This window comes from Ailuropoda melanoleuca, chromosome X (genome assembly GCF_002007445.2).
Source record: "Ailuropoda melanoleuca isolate Jingjing chromosome X, ASM200744v2, whole genome shotgun sequence".
NCBI classification, from domain to species: Eukaryota; Metazoa; Chordata; class Mammalia; order Carnivora; family Ursidae; genus Ailuropoda; species Ailuropoda melanoleuca.
The window spans coordinates 43028322-43034742 of record NC_048238.1 but is presented as its reverse complement, the minus strand read 5'-3'; the positions used below and the strand labels follow the sequence as shown (position 1 = coordinate 43034742).

At 39.2% G+C, this 6421-nt stretch overlaps 1 pseudogene; it reads right to left on the bottom strand.

Annotated features, from left to right (window-relative positions):
• Positions 1-419: 419 nt before the first annotated feature.
• On the bottom strand, positions 420-1815 carry LOC100473491 (annotated as a pseudogene).
• Positions 1816-6421: the final 4606 nt, after the last annotated feature.

Genomic DNA, 6421 nt, shown 5'->3' with positions numbered 1-6421 from the left:
TTGTCATTGCTGGGGTAGAAAACTACAACTGATGATTATGTATTGATTTTGTATCTTACAGCTTCACTACATATTTTTATTAACTCGAATAGTGTGTGTGTGCATGTATTCATCAGGATTTTTTTTTCTCATTAAACTTTTGTGTTTTAATGGCTCTCAAAATTCTGTGACAGATTTTTGGTCAAGTTGTTTCCATTAAAAAGTACTGATTTTAAAAACTAATAACTTAAAACTGCACACACACGAAAAAACAAATGGTGCACAAAACATTTTCCTTTCCTCCTGAAGGTTTTACGATGCATTGTTATCATTAGCCAGCTTCTTACTATTAAAGTTAAATGGCCAATTGACACAAATAGTTCTGAGACTGTTCTTCCACCACTGATTAAGACTGGGGTGGCAGGTATTGGGGACGATATTCAATTAGCCTTCTGAGCTTTCTGGGCAGACCCGATGACCTTGCCATCTCGAGCTGCCTTCTTGTCCACTGCTTTGATGACACCCACAGCAACTGTCTGTCTCATGTCACAAACAGCAGAACGGCCCAGAGGAGGATAGTCAGAGAAGCTCTCAACACACATAGGCTTGCCAGGAACCATATCAATGATGGCAGCATCACCAGATTTCAAGAACTTGGGGCCATCTTCCAGCTTTTTTTCCAGAACGACGATCTATCTTCTCCTTCAGCTCAGCAAACTTGCAAGCAATGCGAGCTGTGTGACAATCCAGCACAGGTGCATATCCAGCACTGATTTGGCCTGGGTGGTTCAGGATAATCACCCGAGCCCTGAAGCCAGCTGCTTCCATTGGTGGGTCATTTTTGCTCTCATCAGCCACATTGCCACGACGAACATCTTTGACAGATATGTTCCTGACACTGAAGCCCACATTGTCCCCGGGAGGAGCCTCACTCAAAGCTTCATGGTGCATTTCAACAGACTTTACTTCTGTTGTAACATTGACTGGAGCAAAGGTGACCACCATGCCAGGTTTAAGAACACGAGTCTCCACTCGGCCCACAGGGCAGTGCCAATACCACCAATCTTGTAGACATCCTGGAGAGGCAGACGCAAGTGCTTGTCAGTAGGCGAGTTGGTGGCAGAATGCAATCCAGGGCTTCAAGTAGTGTGGTTCCACTGGCGTTCCCATCTTTATGGGTGAATTTCCATCTTCGAACCGAGGCATGTCAGCACTTGTCACCATTCCAACCAGCAAGTGGCACAAATGGTACTGTGTCGGGGTTGTAGCCAACTTTCTTAATGTAGGTGCCGACTTCCTTAACAATTTCCTCGTATCTCTTCCGGCTGTAGGGTGGCTCAGTGGAATCCATTTTGTTAACACCAACAATTAGTTGTTTTACACCCAGTGTGTAAGCCAGAAAGGCATGCTCACGGGTCTGCCCATTCATGGAGATACCTGCTTCAAATTCACCAACACCAGCAGCAACAATCAGAACAGCACAGTCAGCCCGAGATGTGCCTGTGATCACATTTTTGATAAATTCTCTGTGTCCTGGGGCATCAATGATGGTCACATAATACTTGCTGGTCTTGAATTTCCACAGGGAGATATCAATGTGATACCACGTTCATGTTCGGCTTTTAGTTTATCCAAGACCCAGGCATACTTGAAGGAGCCCTTTACCATCTCAGCAGCCTCCTTCTCGAATTTCTCAATAGTTCTTTTGTCGATCCCACCACATTTGTAGATCAGACGACCAGTAGTGGTAGACTTGCCCGAATCTATGTGTCCCACAATGACGATGTTGATGTGAGTCTTTTCCTTTCCATTTTGGTTTAGGTTGAGCAGTGGTTTTCACGACACCTGTGTTCTGGCGGCAAACCTGTTGCGAAAAAGCCATCAGGATTTTCTATGTATAAGATCATGATGTCTGTGAATAGAGATAGTTTAAATTTTTTCTTTTCAATTTGGATGTCATTTTTTTTTATTTTTTTTTAAAGATTTTATTTATTTATTCGACAGAGATAGAGACAGCCAGGGAGAGAGGGAACACAAACGGGGAGTGAGAGAGGAAGCAGGCTCACCGCAGAGGAGGAGCCTGATGTGGGGCTCGATCCCACAACGCCGGGATAACGCCCTGAGCCGAAGGCAGACGCTTAACCGCTGTGCCACCCAGGCGCCCCGGATGTCATTTTTTTTTTACTTGCCTAATTTCCTCAGGCTATAACTTCCAGTACAATGTTGAATAGAAGTGACAAGTGCAGGAACACTCTCTTATCCCTGATATTAAAGGGAAAACTTTCATACTTTCACCACTGAGCTTAGCTTATTGAGTCTGATCTTAGCTATAGTTTTTTTCTTAAATGCTCTATATATTGTTAAGGAAGTTCCCTTCTATTATTTATTTTTTGAGTTTTTTTATCATAAAAGGATGCTAGATTTTGTCAAATGAATTTTCTGCATCAATTGGGCTGATCATGTATTTTCCCCTTTTATTATATTAATGTGGTTTTACCGATTATCATATATGAAATCACTCTCCCATTCCTGGGATACATCCCTCTTGATCATAGTGTATAATCCTTTTTTTAAAAAAGATTTTATTTATTTATTTGACAGAGATAGAGCCAGCGAGAGAGGGAACAGAGCAGGGGAGAGGGAGAGGAAGAAGCAGGCTCCCAGCCGAGGAGCCCGATGTGGGACTCGATCCCGCAACGCCGCCGGGATCACACCCTGAGCCGAAGGCAGACACTTAACGACTGCACTACCCAGGCGCCCCAGTGTATAATCCTTTAAGTATGCTGCTGGATTTGGTTTGCTAGTATTTTGTTGAGGAATTTTGCTTTTGTATTAATTTGGGATATTAGTCTGTAGCTTTCTTATAGTATCTTGGCCTAGTTTTATTTTCAGGGTAATGCTGACCTCACAGAATGAGTTAGGAAGTATTTTCTACTTTTTGGAAGAGACTGAGAAAGATTTGTGCTAATTTTTTAAAATTTTTAATTTTTTTGGAGGGGGAGACTTATTTTTTATTTTTATTATATTTTTAATGTTTTTATTTTAATTCCAGTTAGTTAACACAGTGTTATATTAGTTTCAGGTGTACAATATACTAATTCAACAGTTCCATAGATCCCCTGTTCCCATCACAAGTACACTCCTTAATTTCCACACCTATTTCACCCATCCCCCCTTCCTTCTGATAACCATCAGATTGTTCTCTATAAAAGTCTGTCCCTTTCTTTGACTCTCTCATTTTTTCCTTTCTTGTTTTGTTTCTTAAATTCCACATATGAGTGAAGAAATCATGTGGTATTTGTCTTTCTCTGACTGATTTATTTCTCTTGGCATTATATTCTCTAGTTCCAACCATGTCATTACAAATGGCAAGATTTCATTCTCTCTTATGGCTGACTAATATTCCATTATATATATATCACTTCTTCTTTATCCATTCATCATTCGCTGGACACTTAGACTGCTTCCATATCTTGGTTATTGTAAATAATACTGCTGTAAACATAGGGGTGCATGTATCCCTTTGAATTAGTGTTTTCTATTCTTTGGATTGCTGGATCATAAGGTAGTTTTATTTTTAACTTTTATAGGAAACTCCATACTGTTTTTCACAGTGGCTGCACCAGTTTGCTTCCCCACCAGCAGTATAAAAGCTTTCCTTATTCTCCACATCCTTGCTACTACCTGTCTTTTCCTGTGTTCTTGATTTTAGCCATTCTGACAGGTGTAAGGTGATAGCTCATTGCAGTTTTGATTTGCATTTCCTTGATGATAATTCATGTTGAGCATCTTTTCATGTGTTTGTTGGCCCATCTGAATGTCATCTTTGGTGAAATGTCTGTTCATGTTGTCTGCCCATTTTTTTAAATGTTTTTTTATTATATTATGTTAGTCACCATACAGCACATCCCTGGTTTCTGATGTAAAGTTCGATGATTCATTAGTTGCGTATAACACCCAGTGTACCATGCAATACGTGCCCTCCTTACTACCCATCACCAGTCTATCCCATTCCCCCACCCCCCTCCTCTGAAGCCCTCAGTTTGTTTCTCAGAGTCCATAGTCTCTCATGCTTCATTCCCCCTTCTGATTACTCCCCCTGCCCATTTTTAATTAGATTATTTGATTTTGGCTGTTGAGTTTTGTAAGTTCTTTATATATTTTGGATACTAACCCTTTATTGAATATGTAATTTGCAAATAACTTCTCCCATTCTGTAGGTTGCCTTTTAGTTTTGTTGATTGTTTCCTTTGCTGTGCAGAAGCTTTTTATTTTGATGTAGTCCCAATAGTTTCTTTTTGCTTTTGTTTCCCTTGCCTCAGGAGACATATCTAAAAAAAATGTTGCTGCAGCCAGTGTCAGGGACATTACTGCTTGTGCTCTCTTCAAGGGTTTTTATGGTTTCAGGTCTCGTATTTACCTCTTTCATCCACTTAGAATTTATTTTTGTGTGTGGTGTGAGAAACTGACCCAGTTTCATTCTTTTGCATATTGCTGTCCAGTTTTCCCAACACCATTTGTTGAGGAGACTGTCTTTTTCCCATTGGACGTTCTTTTCTGCTTTGTTGAAGATTAATTGACCATAAGCTTGTAGGTTCATTTCTGAGTTTTCTATTCCATTCCATTGATCAACATGTCTATTTTTGTGCCAGTATTATACTGTTTGATTAGTACAGCTTTCTAATATAACTTGAAGTCCAGAATTGTGATGCCTCCAGCTTTGCTTTTCTTTTTCAATATTGCTTTGGCTATTCAGGGTCTTTTGTGGTTCCATGTAAATTTTAGGATTCTTTGTTCTAGTTGCATAAAAAATGCTGGTGGTAGTATAGAGCTTTTAACATTATTTGTTCTTCTAATCCATGAGCACGGAATATCTTTCCCTTTCTTTGTGTCATCTTCAATTTCTTTCATCGGTGTTTTATAGTTTTCAGAGTACAGGTCTTTCACCTCTTTGGTTAGGTTTATTCCTAGGCATTTTATTATTTTGGGTGCAATTGTAAAAGGGATTGTTTTCTTAATTTCCTTTCTACTGCTTCATTATTGGTGTATAGAAATGCAACAGATTTCTGTACATTGATTTTGTATCCTGAGACTTTACTGAATTTGTTCATCAGTTCTAGCGGGTTTTTTTGGTGGAGTCTTTCAACTTTTTCTATGTAGAGTATTATGTCATCTGCAAAGAATGAAAGTTTTACTTCTTCCTTACTGATTTGGATTTCTTTAATTGCTTTTTGTTGTCTGATTGCTGTGGCTAGGACTTCCAGAAATATGTTGAATAAAAGTTGTGAGAGTGGACATCCTTGTCTTGTTCCTGATCTTAGAGGAAAATGTCTCAGTTTTTCTCCCATTAAGGATGATGTTAGCTTTGAGGTTTTCATATATGGCCTTTATTATGTTGAGGTATGTTCACTCGAAACCTATTTTGTTGAAGGTTTTTATCATAAACGGATGTGGTATTTTGTCAATGCTTTTTCTGCATCTATTGCAATATCATATGGTTCTTTTTTTAAGATTTTATTTATTTATTTGACAGAGAGAGAGACAGCCAGTGAGAGAGCAAACACAAGCAGGAGGAGTGGCAGAGGAAGAAGCAGGCTCCCAGCAGAGCAGGGAGCCCAATGCGGGGCTTGATCCCAGGACCTGGGATCACGCACCGAGCCGACGTCAGTTGCTTAACGACTGAGCCACCCAGGCGCCCCTGATCATATGGTTCTTATCCTTTCTCCTATTGATGTGATGAATCACATTGATTGATTTGTGACTATTAAACCACCCTTGCAACCCAGGAATAAATCCCATTTGATTGTGGTGAATGGTTTTTTTAATGTATTGTTGGATTTGGTTTGCTAGTATTTTATTAAGAAATTTTTTGCCTGTGTTCATCAGGGGTATTGATCTATAGTTCTCTTTTTCACTGCTTTCTTTGTCTGGTTTTGGTAGCAGGGTAATACTAGCTTCCTAGAATGAATTTGGAAGTTTCCCTTTTCTATTTTTTGGAATAGTTTGAGAAGAATAGGTATTAACTCTTTAAATGTTTGGTGTGAAGCCATCTGATCCTGGACTTGTGTTTTTGGGAGTTTTTGGATTACTGACTCAATTTCTTTGCTGGTTATTGGTCTGTTCAAATTTTTTATTTCCTCCTATTTCAGTTTTGGGAGTTTATACTGTTTTATGTATTCAGGTGCTCCTATGCTGGGTGCATAAATATTTACAGTTGTTATATCTTCTTGTTGGATTTCCCCTTTATTATTCTTTCTCTTTGTTTCAGTCTTTGTTTTAAAGTCTAGTTTGTTTGATATAAGTATTGCTATTCTGGCTTTCTTTTGACAACCATTACATGTTTCTCCATCCTGTCACTTCAATCTGTGGCTGTCCTTACATCTAAAGTGGGTCTCTTGTAAACAGCATATAGATAGGTCTTTTTTAAATTTTTAATCCATTC